The sequence below is a fragment of the Panthera leo genome, chromosome D2 (genome assembly GCF_018350215.1).
Source record: "Panthera leo isolate Ple1 chromosome D2, P.leo_Ple1_pat1.1, whole genome shotgun sequence".
In the NCBI taxonomy this organism is placed as follows: Eukaryota; Metazoa; Chordata; class Mammalia; order Carnivora; family Felidae; genus Panthera; species Panthera leo.
The window spans coordinates 17,528,911-17,537,112 of NC_056689.1; the positions used below are offsets into that span (position 1 = coordinate 17,528,911).

Sequence of the window (8,202 nt, forward strand, 5' to 3'; positions counted from 1 at the left end):
CATTTACGGAGGAGGAATGAAACCGACAGGACTGGAGCATGTTCAAGCCTGGAATAGCTGTGAGGGCGGATTTTGCTGCCCCGTTTCTGAGGGGGCCAGCCTCAGTAGCATCAGATTTTTTTTTTAAGTTTCTTTATTTATTTTGAGAGAGAGCACATGCGCAGGAGAGGGGGGAGAGGGGGCGCGGAGAGAGAGAATCCCAAGCAGGCTCTGCGCGGACGGCGTGCAGCCCGACGCGGGGCTTGAACTCACGGACCTGAGCCGAGATCAGGAGTCAGATTCTTAACTGGCTGAGCCACCCAGGAGCCCCAGCATCAGACAGACTTATGGTTGGCCTCTACCTCCTAGCAGGTGTGTAACCTCCAGACGGTTCCTCGACTCCCACAACCTCAGTTATCTTAGCCTCCTGAGATAGGTCGTGGGTACGCTTCTGGGGTGTTTGAGGGTTAATGGAGAACAAAGAGCCTGCGTGCCTACGTCTTTGATTGCAGTATTGAAACAAGAAAGCACCGATTGTTTCCTTCAAATCCCTGATGGGCTGGAAGGCTCTCACCATCCGTCTTTCTTTCTTCATTTTGTTTTATTGTGGCCGATACAGACAACAGACAATTTTCTAATTTGACCCTTTATGTGTACGTTTCAGCGGCATCAGGTACATCGTTGGCCACTGTCACCGCCGTCCGCCTCCAGGACTTCTTCTCAAACTGTAATTATGTACCAGTCAACGAGGATCCCCCTGCCCCGTCTCAGCCCCTGGCTTCCACCATTCCACTGGCATCTCTATGAATTCGGCTCCTCTTGGAAACTCATGTAGGCGGAATAGCACAGCATGCACCCTTTTGTGATGGGTTTATTTCACTCAGCATAATGTCCTCCGAGTTCATCCAGCTTGTACCGCGTGTCAGAATTTTCTCCAGCCACTTTTGCAAGGAGAAACTCCCTCCCCTCCGCATTAGCTCTCTGTTCCCTTGAGCAGTCAGGAAAGAGGTGTGGAGGAGGAGGGTGGCTGATCCGTGCAGGCCTGTCCTTTTTTGCCGGTTGTGAAAGGGTTACCTTGGCAACGAATCACTTCTCTAATGTCTTTAAGGTTGTAAACAGATGATCAAATCACAAGAGCCAAAGATTATGAAAGCTGAGCGTACCTATAGGGAGGGGAACATTGAATTAATTAAACAAAACAAAACAAAACCAGAAGGCGATCGTGACATGGTTCCTACACTTCACCCTGAGTCCAAGAAATATATTTGAGGGGCGACTGGGTGGCTCAGTCGGTTAGGCGTCCGGCTTCGACTCAGATCATGATCTGACGGTTGGTGGTTTTGAGCCCCATGGCGGGCTCTGTGCTGACAGCTCGGAGCCTGGAGCCCGCTTCGGATTCTGGGTCTCCCTCTCTCTCCACCCCTCCCCTGCTCATGCTCTGTCTCTCTCGCAAAAATACATAAACATTAAAAAATTTTTAAAGAAGAAATATGTTTGAGCACTCCACTACGTCCCAGGCACTGTGCTGGATCGTGGGGTACAATGGGGAGCAGAATGAGATCGAGCGTCCACGGAGCCCGCAATTGGGGGGGGGAGGGGGGGAGGGACACTGACGCAATAATTACAAACACAGCTGAACTCTTGGAGGGAAAAGATCATGTCTTCACAAAAGCAGAGACCAAAGGGGCCTGACCTCCACCGCCCTGAAAAGGTTTCCCTGGGGAAATTAACACGTAAATGGAGACCAGAAATATGAGTAGGCTTTGTGCTGGCAGCTTGGGGAAGGGACCTGCAGCCTGAGGCAGCTCAGCGAGCCCCCCCCCCCACGCCTGCCCCCGGCACCCGAGAATACTCATCCACTTCTTAGATCAGCGATTCCAAGTCCTCCAGGAACAAAGGCCACCTTACCTTGCCCGCCACGGACGGAGGCCAAGGTAGGAATAACACTTGGCTGGAAAATCTCTTCCTGAGGTTTGAGGTTTAGTCGATGCTGCCCCTGGCTCCATATGTTTCAGAGGGGGGGCTCCGGGCTGGTTGCCACCAAGGCAGGGACCTGGAGGCAGTGTGCTAGCGGGCAGCTTGGATCAGGGGCGCTCAGACGGGGATGCATGTGACTGGCCAGGAGGCCCCTGGGGACGGGGAGAAGAGGGTCCGGCTCTCGGGGAAGACGGGAGCCATGGAGTAAGAACAGAGTCTGGAGGTCAGGGCGCAGGGGGCGGGGTAGACTTGAGTATAACTAGAAAGTCAAAGAGGAAGCCACCCACCTGACGGACGGGCTGTGCCTGGTGGGACACGGGTGCCCTGGCCTCACAATATTATCCTTGGGGGGCGAGATTAGGCTCGCTCACAGCAGTGCACGCAGACACCCTGGCCGCTCGGTCAAGGCTGACGCGGGCCTGGAGGGGGCTCATCTTTGATTCTGCAGGATCCGGAGGCCAGCTGGACAGCATGGAAGTGATGAAAGAGAAGGAGGGAGGGCAACGTATTTCACGGTTATCTGGGGGGCTATTGGGAGGAAGACGGTCTGTGCTGGCGATAAAACAACATGGTGATCAGGGGTCTCCGAGACCACCCTCGAGATAAATGGAAAGACCACACCTTTAGACAGAAGGGGTGCCCGCGATTCGCCAGAAGGACTTAACGGAACCCGGCAAAGCTGTTAACAGTCACGGTTATGGTTCGCTGCGGTGAAAAGACGCAGATTCAAAGCAGCAAAGGGAAAAGGCGTGAGGGGATGAGGTCCAGGAGGAGCCAGATTCAAGCTTTCAGGTGTGCTCTGTCCCCGAGCTGTGTAGACAGCAGTTACTTCTGCCAGCGATGACCGGTGACAGCACGCATGGAGCACTGACCGTGGGGGCTGGTCACATCAGTGTGGGACACCCACATGGCCGACCTTAGTCCTCCGTCTCCAGGACTCAAACTGATATGGCATGGCCCAAGGTCCCCACCACAAATCCTGCTGTTACTACCATGGACTATCTGCTGTGGCCTAAGCTCTGGGTATACAAAAGTAGTCTTACCAGGCGGCGTATCCGAAGGGGCTTAGAACCCGCGTCTCCAAGGGCTAGTTTCTTTAGAATGTGCGAGGTTCGAGCCCCCTCCCCCCCACCCCAGACCTGCTGAACGGCCACAAGCATGAACAGCCAAGTCAACAGACTGAAGAAAAACCTCCACCAGAAAAAGGAAGAATTCTCATCATCACTTTCAAAATTTTGCTTTGCCTCACCCTTGAATCCTGGCCCTTTCAGGCCTCCAGAATGCCAATCACAACTTCCCTGTGACTTCGGCCAGGTGCCCTCACCACCCGTGCCCTCCCCTTGGCCGGGAACTGGGCCGGGCTGGGGTGGGGCAGGGAGGCATGAAATCCACCAGGATCAGATATTTTAGGCCCCCCGCTCGGAAGTCACCATCAAACTAGCCTGGCTCTGCAGGGATGCATATGGAAATCTGTGGGTTTCTCCCAGGGTTCATTCCAGCATTTGCCACACCCACACAGATGGTGTGAGCGAGGTGTTTTATCCCCCACCCCGTAATCACTGCGAAGCTGGGATACGCACTGTCTGGCCATCTCGCCCAGCATGCTCTCCCGTCTCCCTCCCCCCACCCCCACCAAATAACGCTTATTTTAGGATGAAACAGATTTCTTCATTAACTTACAGGCCTCAGCATTTTACCAAACTGTTTCTACTTGCAACTTTTTAAAGGCATCTAACCGAAGAGAAATTATCTTCCCTGGGAAGGTTTCAAATATATCCAAGCAAAACAAAAAGGGTTTCAGACCGAATGAAAAGTAACTTTGCCCACCCCACCCCCCCAAGGTGATTTTTACCAACAAGCCGTGTATCTCCTCGTGACAGGAAGCCACTTTACAGTGAGGTCCTTTTCGGCAGCAAACATGCCCATGACTCTGCCGTGGACTTTATCCTTTCTTTCAGGTCGAGCTTTCTAGAGATGCTGTAAGGGTTAAATTGTAGTGTAGGGCTAACCTGTAGCTTGAGAGATAGCAGCTTTGTGTTGACACTGTAGCTTGAAACATAACAGCTTTGTGTTGACACTGAAGGTTAAGAGATAACAGCCTTGCTTCACTCTTGTAAATTACGCTTCCTACTCTTGTAAATTAGGCTTCACCAATGAAGGAAACAAAAGTGCAAAGAAAAGAGCATCAGAGGCAGGGTCAAGGAGATCCACTGGTTGCGACTTAACGGCAGAAAGTCTAAAATAATCACCCCATCCGGGAACTGTTTCTAACTCATCTGGGAACTATTTCTTTGTTCTGTTCCCAGGTGATGATAAAGCGATGTGATCGGCTATAAAAACTCTGCACCCCGGCTGTTCAAGGCCGCACTCTGATCAAAAGTGTTGGTCCCGGTGGGTCGGCCGTGCCTCTCGTGGCAATAAACTTTGTTGTGACTGTCACCGGTGCCCGTAGCATTCTGTTTCGGGAGTCGTGTGGATGCAACAGTGCGATGCCATCATTCACACTAATGACTGCTGTTACAGGAATATCTGGGCTAAGGACTTTTGGTATTTATCAAATCATTTTGCCTGTTCCGTCTAAAAGCCGGGGCCACAGGTCAGCGCTGAGTGGAGACGATATTCAGCAGGGGCACACGAGGCTCCGTGCTGGTCCGGGTCGGTATGCCCGGTGACTGCTCACACCAGCTGATTGTTAAATGCTTTGAATGTCACATCAAATTCCACGTGGGAAGTGTGAGCATGGGAGGCCCTGAGTCATACCCTATTTGGCGGAGCATATTATAAATGGATAACAAGATTTTCTTAACCAAAAGTGTGCAGAACAAAAGGCTTAATTCTGGGCACCATCGGCAGATCCCAGAACAGTAACACATCCGAGCGCTTTCATGAAGCTAATCTTAGTATTTATGATGGCCTACTTATTCCTGTTTTGTTTTAGAATCTTTGTTCACCGCTCGCAAAAATGTATATACCCGCAGCATTTGATCTGTGATCAGGGTGCAATTTCCTCCAGGACACGTTGCTAATCAGGGCTTTAAGTTATAAAGGGCAGAAGGCTGTGGGTATCTCTCCCCCCCCCCCCCCCCCCCGTGAAGTGAATATTTTTCTGTACCAGCCTTTCTCAAACCCATGCTCGGTAGGATGACAGGTAAACCGAAGAGAAAACTCACACCCAAAAGTGTTTGCAACCCAGAGCCCCGTGTCACGGCCGGCTCACATCTGCCCACGCCCCAGACCTTGACTCTGCAGGTACTGGTCACATGCCTCTGCCTCAGATCCCAACACCAAGAGGGGTCTCCTTGGCTGTGACTACCCCTTGCCGAAGAAAATGGGTGCAGGAGGACCCCAGCAGTCCTCACCTCCACCGCAGACACCCACAGCCTTGGCCACTGAAGACCGGGAGGCTGTCCGCAGCTGATCGAGCTACCCCAAGTCTATACTGCTGAGTTCCTCTGGACAGGGGCCCCCAGGCTCCCCCCCGAAGCGGGACCACATGAACCTAACAGGCCTATACAGAACTTCTCACCCAACAGCAGAAGGACGCACATTCTTCTCAAACGCACATGAAACATTCTTCAGGATAGGTCACACGGCTGATCTCAAAACAAGCCTTGACGAATTTAAGAGCTAAATCATTCCGAGCAGGTTTTTGGACCACCGTGGAATGAAACCACAAGTCCAGTGGGAAAATTCACAAATACGCAGAAACGAAATACCACACTCTTGAACGGTCACTGGGTCAAAGAGGAAATGGAAAGGGAATTTACAAAGTAGCTCGAGACAATGGAAAACGGAAACACATGTATCAAAGCCTAGGGGATGCAAGGAAGGTGTTCTCCAGCCCCCTTGCCCCGACAAAAACATTCCACCAACAAGATACAGGAACATTTCTACATTCCTAATTCCAGGAAAACAACTCCAGGCTTTAACCAAGGATGCCCCACAAAGGGCCATCTGCAGGCTGGCCCTGGCTGGATGTGGGTTTGACAGATACAGTTGCCCCTTCTGTATCTTTTATCTCTTTCCCTCCTATCAGGGACCGGACTCATCAAATCCTGCTGGAAGGATCTGGTATCAGACCATTCACGTCAGTATGAATGTAAAGCCATAAGCCCCTGTTAGTTCCAGGTGTATCTTCACCCCCAAGCAAGTCCTCAAATTGCAACTGAATGGTTCCTACCCCTGGAAAGGAAATCCTCTGTGATCCAAATGCACAGCTTTCCCAGCCCTGCTGAAAATGGCTCGGACAAGACCATTAGTAAATAGGACGATACTTTAAAACACAGAGACTGGCTTCCTTTCTCCCGGACTTGTTTATCTTCAGCCGGGTTCACTAGCACCAGTGCTGGCCTGTGCCGGTGTGGAGGAGGGAATAAGGTCAGGGGACAGATGTAGCAGATTCCCCCGTGACCTCTGACGGTCACCATGAATGTTCCCAAAGTTACGTTTTGAAACCTACACCAGGGACGGGCCGGACACACGTTACACCAGGGATGAACAATTTCATGCGTGAGCTCGCTCCTGCACCCGCTTCTGATTTAAAAATTTTTTTTAATGTTTATTTACTTTTGAGAGAGACAGAGTGTGAGCAGGGGAGGGGCAGAGAGAGAGGGAGACACAGAATCGGAAGCAGGCTCCAGGCTCCGAGCGGTCAGCACAGAGCCCGACGCGGGGCTCGAACTCGTGAACCGTGAGATCAGGACCTGAGCGGAAGTCAGACGCTTAACAGACTGAGCCACCCAGGTGCCCCGGTTTTCTGTCTTTTTCCGCTTGGTGGCAGAACATCCAGGACAGGAAGTTCTGTGGGAATAGAAGACAAAAACATTGCTGCATCCTGGAAAATGCTGTTGGTGGCACAACGTCCGTGGTGTTTCTCTTGTGGGCTTGAGGAGAGCGGGAGCTGTGTACCCCACCCCTGCCCCCCCGTGGAAAGGGCTTCCCTGGGCTTCCCTGAAGGAGCAGACAGAAGGGAGTCTGGCCGAACCCCTCCTCCTCTCCTGGGCGGAGGTCACCTCTGGTTGGAAGCGCGGCTCTCCCAGTTGTTAGCGTCTCCAATCAAGAAGGAGAAAAATGGGCAGACAGAACACGTATGTCCTGATGGTAATAGGAACAGAGGCTCAGCGATACGGGAGGGGGCAGGGCCGCCGCGGGGTTGTTGACTTGTTCCAAGACGGGGTCCCTGATCGCTGGGCCCCAGATGACTTGGGCACGTGGTCAACAATTTCCTGCATTCTGTTGATCTTTGCCAAGGGGGACGCACGCGCTGTCGTTCAGAAACACAAGCCTGGATGAGCCGCTCGATGGGTGAGGGTGCGCTTCGAAGGAGGCCAAGGAGGAGGCTGGGTCCTGAGGGGACAGCGCTGAGTCTGTGCCACCCCCCGTGCTCACCCCTGCTCGGACCAGCGTTTCCTGACAGCAGCTAAGCAGCCGCTGTGGGCACACGTCTGCGCCAGCCCGTGTACAACTGCATCGTGGTCCCCTTCTGTGCTTGGTGTTGTTCCCTCGGGCAAGGGAGGCCATGCGGGCACCGGAGTCCTGGGATCTGTTCCGAAGTTTCCCCAGGGAGTGTCACTCCTGTCCCCCCACCCGCTGGCCTTTGAGGAGCGGGGCCTGCGATGCCCTCCTCTCTCCCCGTGTGCTGCCCAGTGCACCTGGCTGCCTTATCCTCATCCGGCTGCCTTATTTAATCCCAACCGGTGACGGCTATTTATAGCTGCTCTGAAGGGCAGCAGCCACTTTCCTGGGAAAGTGGATCATGGAGACATTAAAGACTATTTTCAGAAGAGAGAGAAACGTTCTCTCACGGACTCAGGAGGTGGCTGTCCCCATGCCTCCTCCAAAAATAGGCCTCCTGGCTCGTCTGGTGCCAGTTCTCTCTCTCTCTCTCTCTGCGTATCTCATCTGCCAGCACCAGGCTGAAAGCGCGAAATCCATGAGCCACTTTGTCGCTCTTCCAAAAGGGTCACTTCCAACGTTCCAGCTCTCCTCCGAACCCAGAAAGATCCCAGTGTTCTTCCCTGAGTGGATGCCCATCTGACTGAAACGGATGGAACCAAGAGAAAGAAGAAAATGACAAATGTCCCTTCCGCTGCAAGGAACCGATGATTCTGGGTGCTCTGTACCTGTGCCCTCCGTAGGAGCCCAAACCCATCTTGCTTATTTATGTTTTTAAATGGGTATCACTCTTATAACCGCTTCATTATGTGCGTTTTTAAATCCTTCTCTCTAAGCGTCACAAAATGGCTG

At 52.6% G+C, this 8,202-nt stretch overlaps 1 long non-coding RNA gene across 1 annotated transcript; it reads right to left on the reverse strand.

The window, feature by feature from the left end:
• Nucleotides 1–262: 262 nt before the first annotated feature.
• On the reverse strand, nt 263–5,784 carry LOC122202100. Its single transcript, XR_006194464.1, has 3 exons — nt 5,483–5,784; nt 1,888–2,418; nt 263–1,142 (listed from the first exon to the last, which is right to left on the reverse strand). It is a non-coding gene; the product is annotated as an uncharacterized LOC122202100 (long non-coding RNA).
• Nucleotides 5,785–8,202: the final 2,418 nt, after the last annotated feature.